The sequence below is a fragment of the Squalius cephalus genome (assembly GCF_949319135.1).
Source record: "Squalius cephalus genome assembly, chromosome: 3".
Taxonomy (NCBI): Eukaryota; Metazoa; Chordata; class Actinopteri; order Cypriniformes; family Leuciscidae; genus Squalius; species Squalius cephalus.
This window is the reverse complement of record NC_137124.1, coordinates 45,989,578-46,016,948: the sequence shown is the minus strand read 5'-3', so window position 1 is coordinate 46,016,948 and position 27,371 is coordinate 45,989,578. Positions and strand designations below refer to the sequence as shown.

The following is a 27,371-nucleotide window of genomic DNA, read 5'->3' as shown; positions in this document are numbered from 1 at the left end:
ATGATCAGGTGCTCTGTCTCAACTCGGTCGATGTGAGGAAAACCTTATACAGAGTCAACCCGCGGAAGGCTGCGGGACCAGATAATATTCCGGGCAGGGTGCTCAGAGGATGTGCAGACCAGTTGGCGGATGTTCTTACCGACATCTTTAATATCTCTCTGAGCAGCGCCGTCGTTCCAACATGCTTCAAGGCAACCACCATCGTCCCCATAGCTAAGAAGTCTTCAGTGTCTTGCCTCAACGACTACCGTCCCGTTGCACTCACATCATGTATTATGAAGTGCTTCGAGAGGCTCGTCATGGGCCACATTAAGATCCAGCTGCCCGCCACACTAGACCCACTGCAGTTTGCGTATCGTCCTAACCGCTCAACCGATGACGCCATCGCCACCACTCTTCATCTGGCCCTCACTCACCTAGAAAAAAAGGACTCATATGTCCGATTGCTGTTCGTTGATTATAGTTCAGCATTCAATACAATCATTCCTCAGCATTTGATCGGGAAGCTGAAAGTACTGGGCCTGGATACCTCCCTCTGTAACTGGATCCTTGATTTCCTGACTGGGAGACCTCAGTCAGTCCAGATTGGGAACAACATCTCCACCACCACCATACTGAGCACTGGGGCCCCACAGGGCTGTGTACTCAGCCCACTGTTGTTCACTTTGCTGACTCATGACTGTGCAGCAAAGCACAGCTCGAACCATTTTATCAAGTTCGCTGATGATACGACCGTGGTGGGTCTCATCAGCCAGAACGACGAGTCAGCGTACAGAGAGGAGGTGCGGCGTTTAACGGACTGGTGTAGAGTCAACAACCTGTCGCTGAATGTGGACAAAACTAAGGAGATGGTTGTTGACTTTAGGAAAGTACAGAGTGACCACTCCCCACTGAACATCGATGGGTCCCCTGTGGAGATTGTCAGAGGTATCAAATTCCTTGGTGTTCACTTAACGGAGAATCTAACCTGGTCCATTAACACCAGCTCAATTACCAAGAAAGCTCAACAACGTCTCTACTTTCTGCGAAGGCTGAGAAAAGCACACCTCCCACCGCCCATACTAACAACTTTCTATAGAGGGACTATTGAGAGTATCCTGAGTGGCTGTATCACTGCCTGGTTTGGGACTTGCACCACTGCGGATCAAAAGTCCCTACAGAGGATAGTTAGAACAGCTGAAAAAATCATCGGGGTCTCTCTTCCATCTATCAAAGACATTTACACACAACGCTGCATCCGCAGAGCAACCAGCATTGTGGGAGACCCCACTCACCCCTCATATAGTTTCTTCAATCTCTTGCCATCTGGCAGGAGGTACCGGAGCATTCGGGCCCGCACTACCAGACTGGGTAACAGCTTCTACCCTGAAGCAGTTAGACTTTTAAATACCCAAGAACTGATAAACTGATATGTGGTATTGAACTTTTTGCACATGCCCCGAATTGCACTTAAGAGAACTTTGTCTATTAATTTTAATTCAGAGAGTGGTATGTTTACATTTTACACTTTAGTAAGCACAACAACACCTTGGCACTACCATGAACTGTTCGGCGCTGCTTTGTCTTTTTATTGTGCCCTTTGTCTTGTCTTTTAGTAAATTATTATATTGCACGTTTTTATGTGCAATTTTTATCTAGTCTGTGTAGCTTATTGTGATTTGTGATTGTTTTTATTGTTTTCTTAATGTAGCACTAAGGTCCTGGAGAAACGTCATCTCGTTTTGTAGTATACTGTAATTGTATATGAATGAACGACAATAAAACCACTTGAACTTGAACTTGAACTTGATCTGGGTATGCAAGCCTTTCAAAGTGTTCTCCTTTGGCTCTAAGTGTTGAAAGACACATTCAGCGCATTAGCATCTAGTGGACTTTGTTTTCAAGAGCTCAAGTCACTAGTACATCTGCTGTTGTATGTGACCGTCTACACGGACACAAACATTGGGCTGTACACATACGGTGTATGCGGACATCCGCGGACCCTCCTGGTGATGAAAACTGACGAAAATGATGTCACGTGGAGTGCGCAGACTGTCATGGAACGTGGGCGGCAGAAGTATACTTTGGGCTTAAAGAGATAGTTAACCCAAAAATGAAAATTAACTCACCCTCAAGCCATCCAAGACGAACACAATTGGAGTTATATTTAAAAATATCCTGACTCTTCCAAGCTTTACAATGGTAGTGAATGGGGGGCGGGATTTTGAATCCTAAAAAAATGCATCCATCAATCATAAAAAATGGTCCATGCGGCTCCAGGGGGTTAATAAAGGCCTTCTGAAATGAAGCGATGGATTTTTGTAAAAAAAAAATATCCATATTTAAAACTTTATTATATAATATATAATAACGGCAGTCGGCCGTACGCAGCAATTTGTGGCGGAAGAGTAACCCCTGACTCGACGCATGGCTCATTGACGAATGCGGAAGCGCAGAGGAAAGAGCAAAACAAAACACTGGTCAAGAATTAGAAGTCTAAAACTATAATTTTTAAAGAGAAATGTCGGAGGAGCTTGAGTTTGTTGCACAGCCCTATAAGCTTACGATACTCCTACATCCTACGTCTTGCATTGCGTCAGGGGTTACTCTTGTGGCGCAAGTTGACTTGCGCATTGTGCGTATGGTCACCAGCCGAAAGCTAGTTATTATAGCTAATAAAGTTTTAAATATTTTTTTTTTCTTACACAAATGCATCACTTCGCTTCAGAAGGCCTTCATTATATACCCTATAGAAGTATGGATTACTTTTATGATGGATGGGTGCATTTTTCTGGGCTTCAAAATTTCGCCCTGTTCACTCCCATTTTAAAGGATATTTTGAAATATATCTCCGATTGTGTTAGTCGAAAAGAAAATATTCATATACACCTATGATGGCTTGAGGGTGCGTATATCATGGGATAATTTTCATTTTTGGGTGAACTATCCCTTTAAGAGGTCAATGCAGTGGATGCTGTAACTACACCAACTGTTTTGATAAAACAATTACACCCTGTGACCTCTATTCGCAGGACAGATTTCTGAGCAGCTTGTGATGGTGTCTCGTCATGAGCGTGACTGAAACATGAAGTGCACTGTGATCTTATATGGAGTACAACCCATGTGTGTCTCCAACATGAGCTGATGTACTAGCAAATCTACTAATTATTCCTGCATAGAGTCCCCAAAACACACACACACACACACACACACACACACACACACACACACACACACACACACACACACACACACACATACTGTTTTCCATGTTTTATGGGGACTTCCCATAGACGTAATGATTTGTATACTGTACAAACTGTATATCCCCTACACCAACCCTACCTCTAAACATATACCCATCACAGAAACCTTTCTGCATTTTTAAAACACTTTGATTTATACGCTGTTGTTTATTTATTTGTTTTCCTCATGGGGACCACAAAATGTCCCCAATAAGTCCAAATGTACTGGTACTACTATCCTTATGGGCACATTTGCGCCCCATAACGTGGGGAATACCAAGTACACCCACACACACTGTAAGCTGTGTGAAGAATGAGCTGATCTTTCTCTGAGTTAATGGATCGTGCTGTAGGTGTATAAAACAGTTCAGTTTGTCTTTGTTTGTTTCCTCAGAGTTTGTATTAATGAAGTGCCGGCGTATTTATCGAGATGCTCCCAGCATGCTCTGCTCGTGCTAACAGAGCTGATGGGAGTGGGCGGGCATTAATCACTGTCAGTCACAGCTCAGTGACGGTTCTGATTGGATGGTCAAGATTTAGAGAGAACAAAAGCTCAGCACAATGATTTCACAATCGGCAAAGTAGACAACGTGTGTGTGTGTAAGAAGGTTTTGCTGCTGAAGTGCTACACCTGCACACTGTCAGCAGATCAGCCCGTAGTAGAACACGCTTACACATGCACACATGCATAGAAGAGACTGCTTTACCTCTGAAAGTCCTGGTGAAGATCCTGAGGACTCAGGAGCTGAAAAACAAAAGCACACAAATGTGAGGCTTGTGAAATCGGTTTCCCCTTCGCTCATCCTATCAGTTTAATCTCAGGAATCAGTCAGTGGAGGGAATGAGGAAATACGCCTCCGTAAAGTTCATCATGCCATCAACGTGCGAACCATTCGTTTGGCGAGTAATTGAACTGCTGGCATCTGAAAGGTCAGAGATTATTGGACAGCTGACAATCTGGGAAAAGACATATATTCATTTAGAGAGAGAAAGAAGGATATTTCTTAGAGTTTATATAAGACTGAGCGTTCCCTGTTGCATAACGTGTGTGTGATCTGCAGTTTTTTCGTCTGCCACTTTAAATGCTCACAATTGGCTGTCAATGTTTTTATGGTCCATCAGCTGGAAAGAAAATCGTTATGAAAGTGATTCCAATGATATTCCTCTGTGCCACTATTTTTATAGTTGCGGTGTGGACTCTGCTATTCTTTTACATTTAGAATGAAGAAAAATTAAAGTCATTTTTACAAAAGATTCATTCTAAATATTTATATTTCAAATAAATGCTGTTCTTTTGAACTTTCTATTCATCAAAGAATCCTGAAATGTTCACGGTTTCCACAAAAATATTAATAAGCACAACTGTTTTCAACATTGATAATAATAAGACATATTTCTTGAGCAGCAAATAAGCATATTAGAATGATTTCTGAAGGATCACGTGACACTGACTGGAGTAATAATGCAGAAAATTCAGCTTTGATCACAGGAATAAATTAGGGTAAGTGTACCCATTAAGCCCATGTACCCTATAAACCCACTTTCAACTCTGAAGTCAAATAAAAAAAAAGAGAAAATACTATTTTATGCTGCTCATTATTTTAACCAATCCAGTGATTTGTTACTTCCTTGGCATTTTTTTATTGCATACCAATCACATTTGGCAATGCTGAGCCCCACCCATCTGCATGCTGTTTTAGGGGACCTCACACAAAGTCACCCCAAAACTTTGGTGTTTCAGGACCCTTCAGAAATCAACATATTGCTGCAATATTCAGCCATTTCTTTGGTAACTACATTGATCAAATAAGAGATAAATGTATTGTTTTTGTTTGTGTATGAACAAATAGTACTTTATAATTTTATATAATTTTCATTTAAATGGAAAGATGAGTTTTATTAGCTTGCGTTCAAAGCTAATCTCTAGGTCAGGGATCTAGGTCTAGGTCAACCTTTTTTCATTTGAGAGCTACTTTTTAAAAATGAAAGTGGCCGAGAGCTACTCATGTAATACAATACTTAAATCTCTTAAATAATGTCTCATAACTCTCATATTAACAACTATCCAAACTGTTTTAGACTTAAAAGAGTCTTTGTAGACCAAGACAGATATATGTCACCCTTAAATGTCAGAGAAAAGAACAGAATCAGAGATTACATTTTTTTTTATAGAAAATCATACTTTGCATAGTATACTGTAAAAACACATAATTATAGTTGATTTTAGTTGATCATAATTGATCATAACGTCAATCAATGTATTGAAGATAATGAAATTACATGAAAATGTCATCTGTTTCATCTTTTTCTGTTTAAAAAGTACTAACACTACACAATGACATCAATTCACCAAGTTTTATGTCGAAAACCAGCAAATAACAAATAAAATTAGCATCAATATGCTCTTTTTGTTTACATACACATTAAAATAATAACATTAAAAATGATGGCCAGATTTTAAAGGAGTGTCTTGCAACATGTTATCTACTAACATGTACAAGTTCAAATAAAGTTTTGACAAAAAAGGTTTTATAAAAAGATAAACCTCACATATTTCAGCCTTTATATAAAAAAAAAGAGTCAAAAAAAGATTAATTACTGACATTTACAATGCACATTAGCTTATCTTTTATTATTAATAGTAAAATTTGGTCCGATTTTCCCGTGGCGTCTGTCGTTGCTATGCAAACATGCACTGCGCTCTCCACAACGACAAAAAAGTTTTAGTAGCTAATGGATTTCCACCACCGAAAAACGCTTGCTGTAGCTGATTGGTTGGTTCTTGTCACATGACCTGCGGTGCGCTTGCGGCATTCTAAAATGTTGCGATCTTTTCATCTGGTCTCGCTGCGCCTGGAAAAAATGAATGTGTCGCTTCAATTATGAAATAACGAACTTGAGCGCGCAAAAGACGCAATATGTGAACGGCTACCTCCAATCAGGCCAGGAGCTAATGGTAGCTCGTGAGCGACGTGTTGGAGACCCCTGCTCTAGGTCAAACCATTAGCCGTACAGAAAGGCTAGACTGGCAAATAATTAAGCAGTGACCTGCAACCAATAAATGTTTTTTGATTCATTTTAAATTAATTAATTAAACTGTTTTGTAGAGAAGATTATTTTCATGAATTAACTTTTTTTAAAGATGGGCTTAAATGGTACAGTGCCACAAAACGTATGCAAACTATAGCTAACACAAGCTAACCTTGAATGAAAAAAACTTAACACAATTCCTCAATGTGGGCACAATTCCTCAATGTGGGCACAATGAAAATTACTATGATACTTAGTCCACAGTATATTTAAGCTCCATGCATGTATTTGTAAACATATCTTAAATTTTTAAAGGAAAACGGCTCCAAGATACCGCCACTTTCTGTCCAGCTTTGACCAGGCATAACCCGGGACCCAAGCCGAGTTGGGGCTCCGGACTCCGGGCATGGAGGGGTCACCCAGCGGGCCCCCTATGCCGGGAGTATTGAGCCCTAACTCGGCTTTCTTCCCGGGTTATGCCTGGTCAAAGCTGGCCTTCCCATCCCATCCCCATCCCCATCCCCATCCCCATCCCCATCCCCATCCAGGGCTCTAATCAAACATTAGCAAAAGGAATTTTTTTAATACTTCTCTGTCATTGAATAAATATAATGATGTTTTACTTCTTTATAATCAATTCATTTTTATATTTTGTGAATCAAAGATGATGTGGGCTAATTTGGAACACATGTGGGCTTAAATAGTGCCAAAGTACCAATAAAGCCCATGCCAGATTTCTGACTTTATTCCTAAAATATCTTAATTTTATATTCTAAAATTTACATCAACTAATTACAGTTTTTCTCAATTGCTAAAACACTAAAACCCATTGGCTGAACAAACTTCTCAGTTGCCTGAACTCATTTAGCTAATTGTGCAGTCTGTTGTCAATACCTTAAACCATTTCACAAAACACAATTTGCAGATCTCACTTAGACTTTTCAGCAACACTCTAAACACATTCTCATTCTCAAAACACATTCTGCACTCTAATGCACATGTCATCCATACTGGTAAACACAAGTGGCAACAATCAAATACAAATAGAGAACACACGTCATTGATTGAACACAACCACTCAAAATTGATTTAACCTGTTTCAAAAGATGTGACACAACCAATATAAGCCAGTTCAGAGAGCAAACAGTTTTTTTTTTTTTTTTTTTTTTTTTTTTTGATCAATTATTTATTTATTTTCTTACAATCATTATTTACACATTGGAGAGGAAGCACCTTCACAAGAGAAAGAGAGAAAAAAAAAGAAAGAAAAACCTTAGGCTGATTACATCATCATTGAAAATATAACAGAGGCACAGTAAAGTGTTGCTTATTCTGGTACCTGTTTCTCTTCTCCTCCCCATATCCTACCCAGCCCAAGCCTACCTTCCAACCCCTAACAAGATTCGCTCAAGGTATTTAAACAGTTAACAAAAAAAATTAAAAAAGGGACACACACACACACACACACACACACACACACACACACACACACACACACACACACACACACACACACACAGAGACACACCTCTCAACCCTTTCCCATTGCCACCCGTCCATCCTTCCTCCATCATTATGATATCCACAGAGATCCGCATAACATCATAGAACACAGAGCACTAAATTGGACATATATTAGATAAATATCTCAAACTTGAAAGTATCAAGCACATCCTGACTTCTTCCTTCATATTATAAAATCCACAGAGGTCAATACAATATTCTAGATAATAATAACATAAAGCTGAATAAAGTATATGTACAACATGGAGCTCAACATTTAAACATTACGCATTGTACACATTAGATGCACATTCCATAAAAAAAAAAAAAAAAAAAAAAAAAAACAGAGCAAACAGGTTGTTGAAGGTGGGAAGGAGAAAGTCTGAGAATGGATAGAAGAAACAATGTGAGAGGACAAAGACGAGTGCGTATAAAAGGTGGGCGACGAGGAGGAAGGAGGGCAAGAAAGAGGAAGAGGGGGAGGGGGAGGAGGGCAGGAAAGAGGAAGAGGGGGAGGAGAGGAAGAGGTGGAGGAGGGCAAGAAAGGAGGGACAATATTGCTTATGATGTCAACAAAGTGCTCTGGCCTGGCCTGACCCAGCCCAAAGACAAGAAGAAGCACACTGATCACATCTTTACTCCTTTGATTTTTGTCCCTTTTAGTATTGTATACTGTAGTACAGTGCATTGTTGGCTGTATACTGTACACTTAACAAATTGTATGGCCTGAACATTGTGCTTTCCATTTGTTAACAGTACTGACTGCTCAATAGATTTTGACTGGTTGCAGTATCACAGAGACAAAGGACAAGTTTGTGAGATGCAGGGTACAGTACTGTAAAAATAGGGGTACAAGGAGGAGGAAGAACAAAAAATAAAATTGCAAAGAGCAATGCAGTGAAGTAATTTCTGATCAATTTTGAGCTATAGAACATGTTTTCGTTCATCAAAAAACAATGACGGAAAAATCTGAAATTTGTTTTGAGATTAAAAATGTACTTCTCCCTGAGAACTATGTTTTGTTTTTTTGTTTTTTTACTTTTTATTTCCTTTTATCAAGTGCAGTCATACAGTATGTCACAAATTAACTTTTTGATGGTACAGTAAGGTGTCACGGGTAAGTCTACAAACAGAATAGCAGTCCATAGATATATTTCGAGAACTATATGTTTTGAACAATGTGTTTTCTATTTTTTGGTGTATTGTTTACTGACTGCTTGATAGTGTATATCATTTTGATCACTTTGTTTATGATTTGAGAGCAGTGTTTGATTTTGAACACAGGTAAAACTGTTTTAAGGCGAAAGTTTCATTTTGCAAGAGGAGTCAGAGGTTTTGTAAATAGTGCTTGAAGATGATGTTTTGTGTTTAATGTTTTCAGAAAATGGAGCAAGGTTTCAGAAATTGTGTTTTAGCAATTGAGAAAAACTGTAATACATTTTAAAATGAGAGATAAATCTTGCATTTTAACAAATTAAAATTTTGCAATTCAAAATGGTACTTTTTAAATGCACTGAACACGGTTCTCTGCATAAGACACAACAATGACATAAAGTCACATGTTTGCCATTTCAAAACACTGCCATTCAAAATGACACTACATGCGCTAATTGCAATACATGTGCCACCTGGCCAAACACCTCAATGATTAATTGTTAACACTTCAATCTTTTTCAGTTTACTGTTTTTTGTGAGCATATTTTTGTTCAGTCCAATGTAAATATATCTGACTTGTTCAGTCCAATGTAAATATATCTGACTTGTTTGGTAAAAAAAAAAAACAGCATGTGTTTGTATCTGCAAATATGTCTGTGTATGTGAGGAATTTTCTACAATTTGAACTATTTTAGTATTTTGGCAAAGCATACTAAAGATGAGAGTGCTTTTCATTATGCCCAACCATGTGTAGTTGGTTTGACAAAACTCTGGTAATATGAATGAAGTGTATGCCATTTCGTGCAAAAGTTTGATATTGATATTGCTATATGTAGTTTTGATTGCAGTGCTTCATTTTGCAGGATATATTAGGTATTTTGCAGTTTGGGTATGTGGTTTTGTGAATTGTGTTAAGTATTTTAATAAAACCAGCCTAATTTGCAAAATTGTGTGTTAGCAATTGGAAAAAAAAAACTGTAAATAACCGTTTCTACTAGCTAAAATAACTTAAAAATAAGTACTACTATTTCTTTCTGTATGTGTAGGCCTACCTGCACTGTAAAAAAATCCTGTAAATTTACATGGAAATTTAACAGCAAATTGCTGTTTCCATGTAATAACAGCATTTTGCTTTTTTTTACAATGCATTATGGGAAGACTTGTTCACTTCGGGTTGTGTGGTCGATCAACAACAAATTGTCACTGTTATTTAACAGTATTATACCCTATTTTCGTCCAATGTGCACAAGGCGACATTTTGGATTATCTGAATGAGGTAGGTTTTCAACGATTTATTATTTTATTATCTTTAAATGACCTATTACTTTAAAATATAACATCTTAAACATCTAATGAAGCTTCTGTGATTTAAATAAGATGGCTCCATTAAATGATGTGTTTTAACTATAGGCAAATAATTGGTCAACGGAGTGAGATTGAGCCCAGACTGCCATACAGCCATTTTATCACACACACAGGTAAGAATACCTAATTTTCATTCAACCTGCATTACCAAACTTTATCCAAGTAATAGATGAATGGAATGAACGAAATATATATATTTTTTCTTCTTGTGTGGCAAGTTAACATGCACATTCAGTCCATGAGAGACATTATCTAGAGACATAGACAAATTATCTGCTGGTGTAACTTAATTTGTCGCTCTGCGCTTATTTTAATCGCCCTGTTATAGGCCTATATTATAAAATAACAATATATATAAAGATCCAGTGAATCCGGTTAGTGAATGGGTAAGATTTGCACGCACACTCATAACGCGTTTGTACTGTCAAGCATGCAAGGGAATTATAAAGTTTGAGTTTTGAATTATAAGTGTTTATGAAACATGTTCAAATCTTTTTTGTCAGTAAATGGTAGTGAGGTATGAACAACATTTTAAATTCTTGTCTTATATACTTTAAATGTGTCTAATGGACAATGGGATCCTCAAGCTATCCTAGGTGTATATTACTTTCTTCTTTGAGCCGAACACAGTCAGAGTTATATAAAATAATATACTGGCTTCCCAGCTTTGCAATGGCATTAAATAGATCCCGAGTTTTTGAAGCTTAAAAATATCCATGTTTATAACTTTTATAAACTATAATCACTGGCTTCCGGAAACAGCCGTACATGAGTTTATGATAGAGTCGAGTTGCGGCAGAAGAATGACCTCTGACCCGACATATGAAATCTTATATCAAAGTCCTTTTCTTTCAAAACGTCTCTTTTTATACTTCTAATTCATGACCGGCATTTTGTTTTACTCTATCCTCTGCACTTCCGCATTCGTCAGTTCCAACCTAATCTTTCGCTACGTCTTCGCTATACGTCAGGTCAGAGGTCACCCTTCCACCAGAACTCAACTCAATCATGAACACACATACGGCCATGCCAGAAGCCAGTGATTATATTTTATAAAGTTATAAAATACAGATATATTTCTTACAAAAATGCATGGCTTTTCTTCAGAAGACTTTTTTTTTTTTTTTTTTTTTACTTTTATGATTGATTGATGCATTTATGGGAGCTTCAAAAACTTGGCATTGTTCAGTGCCATTACAAAGCTGGGAAGGATGTTATGTAATATAACTGTATTGTGTTTGGCTGAAAGAAGAAAGCCATATACACTTTGAGATTGAGTAAATTGTGGGATAAATTCTTGTTTTGGGTGAACTATTCCTTTTAAATCATTGTTCACTGAAGATATTCTCCTCTTATTTTTCAGACGTTTTGTTGGAATTAATCCAGAAAAGGGGACCAAGGCTGCAAGGGGAAAAGTGATGTCCAAAAAATCTGGGAAAACCGTGCAGAAGAAGACCATAACCGTCAGTACCAAAGTATCAAATCTTTTTAAAAGACTTATGTACTTCAAGTGGCACGTCATTTAAAATGTAGCTGACACTCCCTACACATGCAGTTTGTTTTCAGAAACATGGTGGCCTGGTGTTATTATTTTGTTTATACATAGTTCTTTAGATATTAAAAAGGGCTGGTGTTTTTAAAGCCTGATTTAAGAGGTTATTTTTTAATGATTTAATTATTTTAAATAATTACTTTGTTTTAGTGCAACTGTTTTTGGGCTAATGTTTGCTAAAACCTCATTTGAGACTAGATTTGTATTTTATATACAGGTAAGTCAATTCTATATATTGTGTATTTGTTTGCTTTTTCTTAAGCCATTTTTGCATTTTGATGGGTGCTTATTTCTATGCACTGAATATTACTTGACTACTATATTACTATATTTTTTTATTTGCCTGTTTTAGTTCACAATAATTGAGCAGAATTGATCTGGTGTTGTATCAGAATAATAAAAAAAAATCCTAACTTGGCTTTATTCCTTTTTTGTAATCCATGACAAAAATAATGTGCAGGGTTATAATAGCATTTAGAATTGAAATTATTGGGGTGTCATTGTAAAAAATGATACTGTAAAAAAATGGTAAACTACTGGCAGCTGTGGTTGCCATTATCATACTGTTAAAATACGATGTGTTACTGTTTTTGAAATTAACAGCTAAATACCGTTTTGACAACTACAGCATATAGCTGTTAAATACCGGGCTGTAAAATTACAGTTTTATACTGTAGTTGTCAAAACGGTATTTAGCTGTTAATTTCAAAAACAGTAACTCACCGTATTTTAACAGTATGATAATGGCAACCACAGCTGCCAGTAGATTACTGTTTTTTTACAGGATTATTTTTTACAGTGTGGACATTTTTCATGATTTAAAAGATCTCTTCAGTTTAGTGTGATTATTATCTAGCATAAAATAAAATCATGAATAACAACACACAGGTCAGCAAATCAATTCAACCGAATACAATTCAGCTTTGAATATAATTGTCTATCAAATACATAAACTCTATTCACCCCAACATACCAAAAGTCATGAACTTTCTGTTCATATCAAACCAACACACTTAACTCAACTCAACCTGACATAGCAAAATTCAATTGAAATGAACTCAAATCAAGATCTCAACCCAGCTTCACCTATCTGAATAAAGCTCAACTCATCCTAACCAACAAAACTCATCTGAATTCAATCCCAACCCAACTTGACATGATTCAGTTCAGTCTGTGATGTGTTTAATGTGTTACTTTCTATGTAAATATTTGTGAAATTTTGTTTGTCATCACCGTAGCAGCAGGTGAGATTTACAGCTTCTGATTGGCTGCAGTGCCGCTGTCATCATCCCCTGGGTCCTCATTAAACTCTAAAGATGGTTCGTTTGCTGGATTCCTTAAAACACTCTCAATTGGTTCTGGTGTCCCATGAGGCTTTGGAACCAGTTAAAGTCCATTATGCTCACAAGCAGGCAAATGTCCAGAAGCAGTTTCACCAGCAGAAGGGCTGAGAGCAAAAGACACTGCAGAAAGAAGGCTTAGGCAACCGCTTTTTGCTACTACGATTGTGTATAATTGCAGAAAATATAGATATAGCCTACAGGGGCTGGACAAAATAATATATAAAATTTGTACAAATAAATAATGTTAAATCAGAACTAATGAAAGTCACTTGTGGTGTTCCACAAGGTTCGGTGCAAGGCCCCAAATTGTTTGTACTATATATAAGTTATATTTGTAAAGTGTTTAAAGTATTAAAAATTGTCATGTTTGCAGATGACACAAATTTATATTGTTGATGGCACAAATTTATATTGTTCGGGGGAAATTTGGAACAGCTTCTGAATACAGTGGAAATTGAATTGATAGTCTTAAAAAAGTTGTTTGATGATAATAGACTTTCATTGAATTTAAGTAAAACAAAGTTCATAATATTTAGTAATCAGCAAAGTAATAACTGCCACAGTTTCACTCAGTTTGGACTGTTTTCCTGTTTGCACTATTTCCCGCCACTAGTTTGTTGTCATGGTTACATATTTGATTTCGTCATTCATTTCAGGTGTGTGTAGTAAATCATCATTGTTTTCAGTTGTATATGAGTTCATGTGTGTTCTGCTTGTCTTTGTTGGGTCTCATCTATGGTATGTTGAGTTGCTTTGTTCTCTGTTGGATTTATCTGTGGATGTTATAAAACACTGTTTTGAACTTTAACCTTCTTCTTCGTGCGCTTACAAGTGGTGGGCAGATCGAGGCTTTGTGGAACACTGAAACAGTTAAACCAAATGTGCCGTATTGTGTCGAGGTTTCGAAACAATCCGACACTCATCTCCACGGTGATCCCTAGTGGTCAGAACAGTGTAAATGCAAATCCTCATGATTCATGGGTTGACCGAGTTCATCGCCCCCAGTGGTGAACCATTGAAATTTCAAAGTATTTTGAAACTGTTATGACGTAATGAAGCCTTGTTTACTGAAATCACGTGACTCTGACAGTTTGATACACACTCCGAATCATTGATTCTGAACAAAAGATTCATAAAAGTTTCGAAGCTTCATGAAGCAGTGTTTCGAAATTGCCATCACTAGCGCTTACTAGTGATAGGAAACCGATGCTTTCTGAAGCATTTGAGACTTTCATAAAATTGTACCGAAAAACGGTTCATACTCGAAGCTTTTAACACAATGCGCATTAGCGACATTTAGTGGTCCGACTTGTTTTCTCCACCATATCTAACAAATTACCGCAGAGCAGAAAAAGCATGTGACCAAACAAAGCTTTGGAAGTCCGTGACATACAAGAGTGGAATCAATCTGGGATCAATACAGTTCTATCTAATCTCATCTAAATTAGTTTGTGTCAGTGAGACCACAACTTGTCTCATGTGTAGTCTGGTCAACAGATTCACATATTGATCAATAATATAAAATATATTAATAATAAAACTAATAATATAAAATTATTTTTTATATATAATTTATATTGGGGGGAAGTATAGTGTTAAATCATTTAAATAAATAATACCTCCTCGATAATCATTTCCCTTTTTATGCATCAGATGAGGTCGCGAAGCTCCAATTTTTTCCAAATCAGCTGTCCTGACCTTCCGAAACTGCATGACGTTCGAAGCTTCAAATGTCATCAGTCACGTGGTATTGTCATTTCGATACAAGCATCGGTAGAGTGTGTGATACAATAGTGCTTTGAAATCTGTGTCGGAACATCGGAGCCCTGGTGTTAACCGTTCCATCACTAGCGCTTACTACCACACAACCGTGACAGAAGACCAACCATATATGTGCCAAACGGCAAAGGTATTTTCGTGTTTTTTTACCCTTTCTTTATTTTTTGGACTTGTTTTTCGTCACCAAGGACATTCCTGCTGGTCAACTGCTGTGCCTTGAACAGGGAAATCGCTTCCTCAAAGAACATTTAATGGATTATTTGGAACTCGCCCATGTAACCACCTTCCCGGACAACTGCCTGTGCTCGTTTCTGCTCACCAGCCTCAACACCGCCACATGAGTGGAGTTGTCCCTGGAGGGGCCTCAAGGGAACTTTGCCGTGTTTGTGGAGTGGCTGCTGGTTTTCTGCAGATTAACATTCACTGTCGAGGACACCGCCAGCCCCACTCCCAACCCAGTACCACCCTGCTGCAAGGAACAAGAGTATGTGCCCACCGCAGACGGAGAAAATATCTCGGCTGCGATGTCGAATCCCGCGCCAGAAGGATCGATCGAGCCTAACATCACACCCGAGCCTGAGGGGACCCCATTTGACCAGGTGTGCGAGCCGGGTGACACTTCCATCGCCGTGGGAGTCCTCGTGGAGTATGAGGGAATAGAAGCGAGCCCAGCCCACCCTCCCGCCATTGAGAGTGAGTCTGCCTAGATTTAATGAACAGTTTGCATGTGTATGGAGATTCAAATTCCCTATGCCCCTTGATCTCGTCAGAACCTGATCCTTCTTCTACAGTCTTGTTAACCCCACCCAGCCTCCCTCACCCACCACCTCTCCAAACTGCCCTCATGGACCAATTTTTTTTTCATCAGGCTCTGTGTCATTTACCAATATCCTCTTCAGCCCTCAGCTGTTATTGTTCACTCATGGTTCCATACATTACTTACTGTGTGGAGGTATGGGGACATGCATATAAAATTAAAATAAATTATATACGTTACAGAAGAGACCAATAAGGATTGTAAAATGGTTGACTATGAACCAACAAATATATTATTTATTAAATGACACGCTTTAAAATTTGTTGATTTAGTTGATTTTTACATGGCACAGGCAATGTATAAAGTATATAATTTGCTTCCAAATTGTATTCAGATGCTGTTTGAAAATTAGAGAAAGTCAATATAAACTTAAGGGGAATATGCATGTTTAAAAAATAACTAATATAAAAGATGTACTGTATCTGTGAAAGGGGTAAACATATGGAATAATTGTGACAAGGAATTAAAAATGTGTAGTTCACTTTGTTATTTCAAGAAAATGTTTAAAAAATAGGGCGATGACTCAATATGAATAACTTGTGTAATTGTATTAATGTCTGAAATGTATACCTTTGTAGTTATGTATGCACATTTTGGGAAAGGTCATATGTAACTGTTTTTGAAGGAAAAGTGATGCTCATTAGATATGTGAAGAGGGTAGGCGCAATAAGCAAAGGCTTCACCCTACACTTTTTTCAGCTATTATGTATATTTTTAATTTATTATGAAAATTGTATGAGGACCGAAATAAATTGTTGATGTTGTTCTATAGCGGTAAATATAATTTGTGTATGCTACAATAATTTTTGTTTTTTTTATTTCTTTTTTTTAAACGTGAATATATTTTATTTATCTTTTCATTGTAAATATTCTCTAGGTTCTATATCAGTGTGTACAGTAAACAATTTAACTGTAAAAATGCTACATTAAAAACGTGTTAATTGTTTAACAGTAAGTTCCTTACTATACATGGGGAAAACTGATTGATAATTGATATAACCTTACATTTCATGTAATTTTACTGTAAAATACTGTTATATGTACCATATCTGGAAGTAAAAAAGAAGAAGAAAGAAATCATCTTATAATTTACAGTGACAATCTGTAAACTGCCATTCCCGGAATTCCCTGTGTGACACTTCACATTTGATGGTTTTCATTTTAATAATTAAATTTCTTAGTTTTTTACTATTAGTTATGTACATTAGGGTTTTTGTAACATTTCATGTTAAATGAATGTTTATTCTATTATTTTAGTGTCATGAGTGTTAATATGTTGATGCTTTGTATTTGTGCACCGTTTGAAAAACTGTTTATTTACCTTGAACATGAAAATCATTAAGACCTCAGTCAGAAAAATGTATATGGTTGTTTTAATGCTTCTCATTTGCTACATAAATCTATAATTTAAAAAAAAAATATTAGATCAAATTAGTGCAGAATTGACCTTGCATTTCTGCAAGCGATAGGGTCATGGATCAGCAAAGTTTATATATGTGCAAAGAGAAACGGATGTTTATGAAAGTGCTGAGGTGAGTTTTTGTTTTATCTAGAGCAGGGGTGCCCAATCCTGCTCCTGCCGATCAACTGTCCTGCACAGTTCATCTCCAACCCTAATCAAACACACCTGAAGCAACCAATTAAGGTCTTCAGGATCACTTGAAAATTAAAGGCAGGTGTGTTTGATTAGGGTTGGAGATGAACTGTGCAGGACAGTCGATCGGCAGGAGCAGGATTGGGCACCCCTGATCTAGAGGTTTAGAGAAGAATAAAATCAAATGTGCCTTTTGCATGCCATACTTGAGCAAAACATCATTCATAGATAATTACAGATTACGAATATGAGATTATAATTCAGTTGCGGTCATTGTGGGTCAATGGGAGTTTCGGTTAAACACTAGTTTATCCACACACACACACACACACACACACACACACACACACACACACACACACACACACACACACACACACACACACACACACACACACACACACACACAGTCAAGAGCAGTTCTAGCATGGCATAATAAAATAACATCTTCTCTGGCTTGTTCTGGGATGCTGCTCCAGTCATGTGGAAATTACACATGGTGAAAGCGAAGGTTTAGAAATTCAGATAAGCTGGATGTGAACATATGCATGTGCCAGAGAGAAACTGCTCTCTTTCTCAGAATAACTGGCTCTGCGGCAGGGGGTCGTGCCATGAAAACCTCCACGCTATCGCTTTCCAAAAGACGCTTATGTCTTTCCCCAAAATATCAGCTTTTGATCTGTATATGAGACATGACATGATGGCATTATGCATTAATGCATTTTTTAAACACATCAAAATCTTCAATAGGCAGCTCATAATAGAAGCTGAAATAAAGGTAAAGGAGGAATAATGTACATTATTTTATTTTTCCCCCTGCAGAGGTCAATTTATTATACACTGAACAAAATTATAAACGCAACCCTTTTGTTTTTGCCCACATTTTTCATGAGCTGAACTCAAAGATATAATACTTTTTGTATGTACACAAAAGGCCTATTTCTCTCAAATATTGTTCACAAATCTGTCTAAATCTGTGTTAGTGAGCACTTCTCCTTTGACAAGATAATCCATCCACCTCACAGGTGTGGCATATCAAGATGCTGTTTAGACAGTATGATTATTGCACAGGTGTGCCTTAGGCTGGCCACAATAAAAGGCCACTCTAAAATGTGCAATTTTACTGTATTGAAAAAATACCTGAAAACAAAAAAGGTTGTTGATTGTGGCCTGTGGAATGTTGGTCCACTCCTCTTCAATGGCTGTGCGAAGTTGCTGGATATTGGCAGGACCTGGAACACGCTGTTGTTTACGCTGATCCAGAGCATCCTAAACATGCTCAATGGGTGACATGTCCAGTGAGTATGCTGGCCATGCAAGAACTGGATTGTTTTCAGCTTCCAGGAATTTTGTACAGATCCTTGCAATATGGGGGCGTGCTTTATCATGCTGCAACATGAGGTGATGGTCGTGGATGAATTGCACAACAATGGGCCTCAGGATCTCATCACGGTGTCTCTGTGCATTCAAAATGCCATCAATAAAATGCACCTGTGTTCGTTGTACAGAACATACGCCTGCCCATACAATAACCCCACCACCACCATGGGCCACTCGATCCACAACGTTGACATCAGCAAACCGCTCACCCACAAGACGCCATACGTGCTGTCTGCCATCTGCCCTGTACAGTGAAAACCGGGATTCATCCGTGAAGAGAACACCTCTCCAAAGTGCCAGACGCTATTGAATGTGAGCATATGCCCACTCAAGTCGGTTACGACGACGAACTGCAGTTAGGTCGAGACCCCGATGAGGGCGACGAGCATGCAGATGAGCTTCCCTGAGACGGTTTCTGACAGTTTGTGAAGAAATTCTTTGGTTATGCAAACCTATTGTTGCAGCAGCTGTCCTGGTGGCTGGTCTCAGACGATCTTGGAGGTGAAGATGCTGGATGTGTAGGTCCTGGGCTGGTGTGGTTACACGTGGTCTGCAGTTGTGAGGCCGGTTGGATGTACTGCCAAATTCTCTGAAACACCTTTGGAGAAGGCTTATGGTAGAGAAATTAACATTTAATTCACGGGCAACAGCTCTGGTGGACATTCCTGCAGTCAGCATGAATGAATGTGTTTGGGATGCTCTGGATCGGCATATACGACAGTGTCCTGCCAATATCCAGCAACTTTGCACAGCCATTGAAGAGGAGGTTTTTTTTTTTTTTTAATACAGTAAAACGGCACATTTTAGAGTGGCCTGTTATTGTGGCCAACCTAAGACACAACTGTGCAATAATCATGCTGTCTAATGAGCATCTTGATATGCCACACCTGTGAGGTGGATGGATTATCTCGGCAAAGGAGAGGTGCTCACTTAAGGCGGGCGTACACGGTGCGATTTTTGCTGTTTTTACGAGCTCGCAGATGATTTTTTTCACTCGGGAGAAATCGAGTGGAATCGGTGATGCTCGCATGGTCGCGGCTCGCAGCGTGTGAGAGGAATTACGAGCCGAGCCGAGCACGTTATGAGCACCTCCCCGACCTCCCGATCATTTTTAAACATGTTTAAAAAATTCGGGGAGTCGGCCCGATTTTCACCAGCTGTCCCCTATTGCTAATCATACACAACCACGTGGGGCTATACCTCAGTGGCAGCAACCATACAGCGTGCGCATGCACTGTCACACACACACACACACACACACACACACACACACACACACACACACACACACACACACACACACACACACACACACACACACACACCTCTCTCTCTCTCTCTCTCTCTCTAGTTTTTATGTTGAAAGGAATGGATACTGTTCTCTGCTTTACAACAAATCATTTGCACACACATTTCTGTCATTTTTTCTATCTGAAGCTTTGCCTGCATGCAACATTGACGGTCTCTGTGTTTAGCGCGAAAGCTCACGTGATTGCTGCCGGCTCGGGATAAAATTCGTGCAGGACAGTCGTGCCGTGTACCAGCTGCTTTGACGCGATTATCAGTTAAACTGACTCGCAACGTGTGCAATATCTCACAACCTCCCGAGTGTCCGATCCTGGTCCGAACTCGCACCGTGTACGCCCGCCTTTACACAGATTTAGACAGATTTGTGAACAATATTTGAGAGAAATAGGCCTTTTGTGTACATAGTAAAAGTCTTAGATCTTTGAGTTCAGCTCATGAAAAATGGGGGCAAAAACAAAAGTGTTGCGTTTATCATTTTGTTCGGTGTATAAGTCAAGGGTTTTTTTTGCACCCTAAAATTAGTCCATTTATTTGTTCATGCATTCTATTTGACAACTCAGGAAACTATGTCACAGGGGAAACACAATGAAAATAACATAACTCTGACAACAGCTAAAGAGTTCAGAGGAGGGAGGGGGCTCTGGAGGAGGACGAGGAACTGGAGAGGGGCGAAAAAAAAAAGTCCAACACAAAAGTCCAAGGGGGAATGGAGGGTGGGAGGAGCCAAGGGGGAGCCTGGAGCAGGAGGAGTCAGATGTTGGTCCAGAGACCAGCCATGATGAGGCTGCAGGGTGGAGTCGAAGCCAGGAGGAGCCATGCTGGAGACATGACAGGCACCCCCCTAGGGACAGCCGATGGAGACACCACTGGAGATGGAGACCCAGGGGTTGTGGGCAGGGCTTTCCTCCCAGGTTCCTCTGTGCCCGTAGGAGAATACGGTTTGCCAGTCTGGGCAGAGAGTGAGACCTGAGACCTCCTTGGTGGTTTATAAAGGCAACCACAGTCCTGTTGTCCAAATGGACCAGGATATGAATCACAGCCATTATCTCCAGGCGGTTTGTGTGCAAGCTCGACATAGGAGTTGCCTATGCAAGGCACACATGCAAGGCTATTCTGCCATTGCACAGGGCACCCCCGCCCACCTTGGAAGTGTCTGTCATGACCACTTTCCTCCTGGAAACTATTCTGGTAAAACCGGGGTGATTTCCAAGGGACCAAGGCTCTGACTCAACCATGGGTCACCTTGAGAGAGGGTTGGCCTGTGTGTGCCACGCATGGGGTGGGACAAGACCTTTCAACCAGAGCTGGAGTGGTCACATATGGAGCAGGCCCAGCAGAATGACCAAGGAAGCTGCCACCATGTGGCCCAGCAGCTTCTGAATGAGGGGGTGAAAATACCCCAGTTTGAACAAGGCCGCCATGCTTCTGATTTTCAAGGCGCTCTTGTGAAAGCCATGCCTTCATGGTCGAAAACTTCTCCCAGGAACAAAATTATTTGGCTGGGGAGCAGCGAGCTTCTGCCAAACTTGACCCTAAAGCCCAGGTTCTCAAGATAGCTGAGAAGCTGGGACCTTTGGGCGCAAAGCTCCCTTTCCGATTGGAGGAAGTAAAGCTTTAGAAGCCTGACTGGCTGTGTTCCGTGGCTACTTTCTCCATGGCGCCTTTTTCCAGCAGAGACTGAACTTCGACTCTGAGGGCATGGGAAATTTCATCTGAGGCTGATGTTTGAATCACGGCTCTGAAGTGGGGAGGTCTGAGAGCTAATGGAGTGAGTAATCTCGTTCTATTATCCCCAAAATCCAGCTTGACACTTCGGTGATGGCTTGCCATGCCAGGAGTTGAGTGGCAAATGGTTGAAGTTTTACAGGCTGCATCTCACGCTAAAAATGGGAGAGTAGCACCTGTTACAGCATTAAGAGGAGAAATGCTCTTTTTGTGAGAATGTACATTTTATTTGGTTTTCTATAACAGCGATAAGTTGTTTTGGGTGCGCTTACTGGTGGGGCTGGCTCAGAACCGGCAACAAACACATCGTCTCCAGCGCCCTGAGCAGAAGAGGGGCTGGAAGACGGGCACATTTTGATGGTGATCCGGCCTCAGCGGGACTTAATCCTTTCCACCTTAATTTTAGTGAGATTGAGCTATAAATGACACTCCAGCACTACTAAGATGGCCATAGCACGGCCGATGGCTTGGGCGGTGGCTTTGGCAATGCGCAAGACCAAGTTCATGGTGCTGCACAGCTCTTTGAACATCACAGGGTTACGTCCAGACTTGTCCATGTTGAGGAGAAGCCTGGCCTGACAAGTGCAGAGGCAGCCTTAGAAAAAGCATGGCGAGCACCATCTTTGATGAACGGCTTGGCGTGTCCCAGCAAGCGACACGCTCGGAGGCGCTGCATTTTTAAAACAAACGGTGGTGAAAACATGCTCTTGTACAGTAAAATATTCTCTATGAGTCTTGCTTGATAGTCACAGGGGAGAAGTGTCATACTGAGCTGCCGAGCAGTCAGCGCTGTTCTCAGCTGCAGAGCTGTTAGCGCCGTTCTCGCTCTCACAGTGAGAGCAGCTGGTCTTAGTGAGTGTAGTGGTGAGTGCAGGGGTGCCCTTCATGAGCCGCATCCACGGCGCGAAATTTGAAGCAATGCCGCTGGAAATTTGTTCAGAAATTGCTCTTTTAAGTCGCCGGATGGCTGCTGGGGAATTGCTGTGTCAGCTGTTGCTGAAGCGCCTTGATTTGCTGTGAGGCCCCTTTGACGGCAAGAGGAAAAGGCAAGAAAGAGGCTTCAGTCTTCTTCGGAGCAGCGAGATGATTCTGACAAGACAGGCATTTCTGCATGGCTTATATAGGCAGCGAAACCCCGCCCTTTTTGGCAGGCTGAAATGCCATTTGTCTGTACACTTGCACAGACGTGAACTAGGCTTGCTGCGATAGTCTGTGTTGCCGGTGTTACCAGTGTTCAGCAGCAACACCAATTACATCCCTTTCCCACCGCGGCACCCCCCCCCCCATCGTTTAGATCTATTTATAGTTATTACAATCATTCAGTTCAGTTAGAGAACAGACACTACAATTAAAAACTGAACATGTCTGCTCAATGCAGCGTGAGCCGAACAAGAGTCGCAACACATATCAGCAGCAGGAGTCAGATTTCTCCTCACTTAGCCCATTTCTCCTCACTCGAGATTTGGTTTCAAATCGAAATATAAAAGCGCCTATTTAAGCGAGTTTGTCATTGTTCTGTTTTGTTTTTGTGTTTTTCATTAAGAATAATAATGAACACGAATTGGCGCTAATTCTAAAGCGAAAGTAAAATGCGCACAACCGCACAGGAATTCATAATGGCACGGAGCGAGCGGAGCAGGGCAAGTGTTTTCAGTTCATTCCTATGGAAGCTCAACTTCCAAGACTGTTGTTATTTGTACCTTGTTATTTGTTCCGTGACAAATACTAAAATAACTCTGTTCGTTACAATCAAAAAACACAAAAAAATATTTTGATTCAGAAATTAAAACTTGTTAATTGCAGAAAAAGTGTTATTTGTTTTGGAATTTAACAGCATTTAATATTCAACTGCATAAATACTTACAAAAAAACAACAACACTTGAATTGAAATATATATATATATATATATATATATATATATATATATATATATATATATATATATATATATATATATATATATATATATATATATATGATAGTTCTTCTGCATTATAAATGTAAGCAATAGAGTGTTTATAAATCACCAAAGACCTACAGAGGTCACTGGGTTATTATGGGATGTTTGTGCTGTTATGGGGAAACCTAATGAGCCAGATTGAGTCACACACACACACGCACACACACACACAGCAAGAGATTTATTCTGCTATAAAACTTTACGGTGGATCATTGTGAGGGAGTTTGTGCTGCCTGAAGCTCTTCCAGGCCTGAAGAAGATGTTTCAGCTCTTGTTAAGAGAGAAAACTGTCATTGAGAGCAAATAAAACCAAACGTCCACAATCACTGAGCTGCCGTGGGCCGTTACATCAGTTCAGTGACCCACGGGAGACCAGCGCAACCTTCAAGGTCAGAAGGTGAGCGTGTGTCCGTTTGGCCTCACCATGTTGCTTTGTACATGATGACAAACTAGTCAAGGAATTAAATGACATGAATAAATAAACAGATGCTAATAAGACCAAACATACGTTTATATCCACAGGGAAACATACGCGCATGAACAAATGAGCAAAGATATTCAGAATACTAATAACTCCACAATATACTGAAAAAAACACACAAAACAAATACAAAAAAACTCACCTGCTCTGAACACACACACACACACACACACACACACACACACACACACACACACACACACACACACACACACACACACACCAACATGACATCATCTTCAAACATCCATATACAGTAATAATGTGTGTGCGCTTGAGCGCGCGTGTGTGTGTGACCCTAATTACACAAACAATATGAAATAAGCAACATGAATCATAACTGCTGTTTGGAGCAAGGTCACAGTTTGAGGCCGTGTATTACTTTGATTCTACCAGGTTGTTTTCAGAAAGCCCATTAACTGTAGTAAAACACCAAACTGCAGCTTACTTTTAAAAAACACTGACCACAGTAACAGACAAAAGACACCAGTGTTCAATAAATAAACTAATAATAATCACAATACCAATTCTATATATACCAAGTAATGTAGTTTATTAGTGCAATTGTAGACCTCCTACAGTTAAAGTTACAGTGCAAATATATACAGTAGATTTGGCAAATTGATATAAATTCAAGTAACTAACTTTTCCCTCAAGGGATGAAATTTACCCCCTTGAATTGAGCAACTTTTTGTCTAACCTTATTAAATGTATACTGTTTGTGTCATGTTTTATATCATGTTCTTAAAATAATATTAAGTTCTTGTTTATTGAAATGTTGTATAAAATCAATAGTATTTGCGATTGTCCTGATATTCTGGAAAACCAGCAAGCTTGCTGATGATATATTTCTTCACTATATCATAATAAATATAAGAGAAAAATCCTCATACACAGGAATTTTCGCCCCCAAATACAGAGGCATTTTTTAGACCCCATTATTATTATTATTATTTATTTATTTATTTTGCAGTGGCTTCATGCATGGATCATTCAATCCAGAGTAATCTGTATGCTAATCAGTCATTTGGCTCCAGATTTGTAATATAGAAACCCAATTATTGAATGTGTTTCTGGGTGACTATCAAACCGTCACTGCGTAAATATTCAACCTTTGACGTGTGTGTCACGTGACTATAAACATATGTATCGTCTTCAAATGATAGTGATGTTGATATATGGATTGTTAATGTAAATTTTCATGGTGCGTTTATTAGTGTGGATGTCTGCGTTTGACACCTGTGCTGTTACAGTCTGATGTGACAGCACAGATGCTGTATTACGCTTGCGTGATCTCCTGCGCATAATTCCAGAACATCTAACAGTGTTGAGAAATCAATGTGTCACACAGCTGTTTGATCTGCCCACTTCTGTTACGATTAGAATGAGAGAGAGAAGTGGAAGAGCAGACGAAATTGTGCAGGAGGGAATTAGAGCACGAGACACAAAAAAAGACGAGTAACTCCAGGGTCCATCATGTTCTGATCCACCCGTGTGGAAGTTTCCCATACACACTGAGCACGATGAAGCTCTGAAGACGCTCAAAGTGCAGGGAAATCAAGTGTTAAGAAACAGCTGAGATCTGAGGAGAATCTGTGGTTATTTATAGCTCGCCGACCAGCTTTACATTCGTTTAGACTTAATAAAGTATAGTTACAGCTTCTGGCTTGATCAAAAGAGCTTCTGAGGGGGGGTTATATAACAAGCGACTGTGTTAAAACATGACGTGAATGTGAGCAATTACACGCGTTCGCTTGAAACGTGGAGCAACTGTTTAATTACGTTTACGAGAGTTTGATCGAGTGGAGTGGCTGATAGTGAATTAAAATGTGAAGATAAAGGGGAGGTTGATTATGATTTCACTTTTCTAACTTTAGTTAGTGTGTAATGTTGCTGTTTGAGCATAAACAACATCTGAAAAGTTACAACGCTAAAAGTTCAAAGTAAAGGGAGATATTTTCTTTAAAAGAAATTGCTTTTTAAGGACTACAACAAACGGTTGGTAGGGACTACACGAGATTCTTCGCGGGTTAGTGACAACACAAACTCAAAAATTTACATAAACTCCGCTCCCGGGAACGCGATTTATAGATTATCATGACAGAATATGCTAATCAATGACTAAAAGATACACATAAGCTACATAAATTCATCAACTAACCATTCAGAAACGTCCTGTTAAATTTTGTCACTTCTTGAGTCTCTCCATCATTGTCTGACTGCGGTTTGAACATAAAAGGCTAAAAGTTTTTGACATTTTCAGTACATGTCTGTGTGAGGTAAAAGGACACAAGCTGTTGTAGCTCTGCCCTCTGTGCCAGCTCATTTGCATTTAAAGGGACAGACACAAAAACTGTGTGTTTTTTGCTCACCCTCAAAAAGTGACAATTTTAACATGCTATATAAAAATATCTGTGGGGTATTTTGAGCTAAAACTTCACATACACACTTTGTGAAAAGGGCATTATACACTGTACCTTTAATATTTATTCAAAATGTTTTATTAAGCTCTAGGTTTTGTTTTGTTTTTTTACTCATTTTAAAAAAGTAATTTATAATATGAATAATATGTAATTCATATTTCAATTCAATTTGATGGAATTTTAACTGAAATTAAAATTAAAATGAACTGAAATCTTAAAAAATTGGCTTTTTTGAGTGTAGCATGGTGCAAGAAACAGCATTGTCATGAGATCGATTCCCAGGAAACGCATGAGCCAACAAACCTAATAACTTGTACAGAGTTATCTTCGATAAAAGTGTATGCCTGTGTAAACGTCAAAAGCATCAATGGTGCAATTGTGTTTCTCTAACACATACAAACATGACTATTTTAACCACTGATTCCAGGTAAAATAAGGACATATTTTTTGTCCCATGTCTGAAGAAGCGGTCAATGGCTCTGCTTCTGTCATGGGCTGATCCATGTGCTGATAGAAATGCCACACGGTTCTCCAACCGAACAACCTCCCACTCACACGCTCTGCTCCGGAGGGGGCCGGCCGACGCGTGCTTAAAAATGTGATATTTATTCATGAAATTAAAGAGGGCGCAATTAACCGAGCTTGACGAGGGAGGTGATTGCCTTCATTTGCATAGAGTGCAGGACCTGTTAAGATTATTCACATTATTATTATTGTTTTTATTTCTTCTC

General features: G+C 39.3%; 1 protein-coding gene across 26 annotated transcripts in view; it reads right to left on the bottom strand.

Moving 5' to 3' along the window:
• Window positions 1-27,371, bottom strand: part of LOC307155595 (receptor-type tyrosine-protein phosphatase delta) — an 846,598-nt gene that overhangs the window by 258,754 nt on the left and 560,473 nt on the right. For all 26 annotated transcript variants that reach the window (XM_079866351.1, XM_079866375.1, XM_079866370.1 and 23 more), the window contains exon 7: window positions 3,932-3,969. The gene's annotated coding sequence lies outside the window, so the exon portion shown is untranslated. The remainder of the gene's footprint in view (window positions 1-3,931; window positions 3,970-27,371) is intronic.